Below are 1,043 nucleotides of genomic sequence, written 5' to 3' on the forward strand. Positions count from 1 at the left end.
GGGGCCGAGGCAGGGGGTCAAGGCCGGGGGCTGGGGTTGGGGGGGCAGCTGCGGCCGGGAGGGCCAGGGACCAGGGACAGGGGTAGGGGGCAGGGTGACGGCCGAAACAGGGGGTCGAGGTAGGGGCTGGGGTAGGGGTGGCAGCTGGGAGTAGGGCAGGGGTTGGGGGCGGGGCAGGAGTAGGGACTGGGGCGAGGCAGGGGGCGGGGTTGCAGCCGTAGCAGGCCGTCGAGGTAGGGGCTGGCGTGGCGGCGGCCGCTGGGGCCGGAGACCCGGGACCCGGCGTCGAAGCAGGGGCCGAGGGCGGGAGTAGGAGCTGGAGGGCGTGGGCTGGTCAGTGGCTGGGCACGGGGCTGGGGCGGGGTAGCGGCCGAAGCAGGGGATGGAGGTAGGGGATGGGGTGGAGGCAGGAGCTGGGGCCCGGGTTGGGTGCAGGGGCCAGGGCCGGGAGCCGTGGTGGGGATAGGGGTCGGGGTAGGGGGCAGGGTAAGGGACCGAGGCTGGCACTTCTTGGGAGGGCGGCGTCCTGGCGATGCCGCTAGGCGGTCACGCGAGCGCCATCAGGAATCGCCTTTCCCCCACCCCTCCTTCCCCGCTGGTGGCCGCCCTCCAGCCTGTCCGTCCCCGACATCCCCTATATGTCCCTGAGTGAGCTCGGCCCAGTCCCCCTACTCAGGCAGCATTCGTGGGCCGGTGGTGCCCCAGGCCTCTGGATGGTCCCTGGATATCGAAAACCCTGCAGGGCCGAGACCCGGCGCTCTCTGTACTGCCTCCGGGATCTGTGGCACCAATTACAGCTCTCACAAGCTGGAGCCCCCAGAGGCAAACAGAACCCCTCCACCTCAGCCCAGGGAAGAGGAGTGGGCGCCTTTGGGTTTGAACGCAAGCAACGTACGTGGCCAGCAGTTTTCATCACAAGGCATTTGACGCTTGATACGAGCTGGCAGATGTCCCCCATCCCCCGCCCATCCCTAGCTGTTCCCAGCAGTTTCCTGCAGAAAACCACACAGCCGTCCCCACCCTGGCTCTGCTCCACCAGCCCC

The sequence above is a fragment of the Suricata suricatta genome, chromosome 11 (genome assembly GCF_006229205.1).
Source record: "Suricata suricatta isolate VVHF042 chromosome 11, meerkat_22Aug2017_6uvM2_HiC, whole genome shotgun sequence".
Lineage (NCBI taxonomy): Eukaryota > Metazoa > Chordata > Mammalia > Carnivora > Herpestidae > Suricata > Suricata suricatta.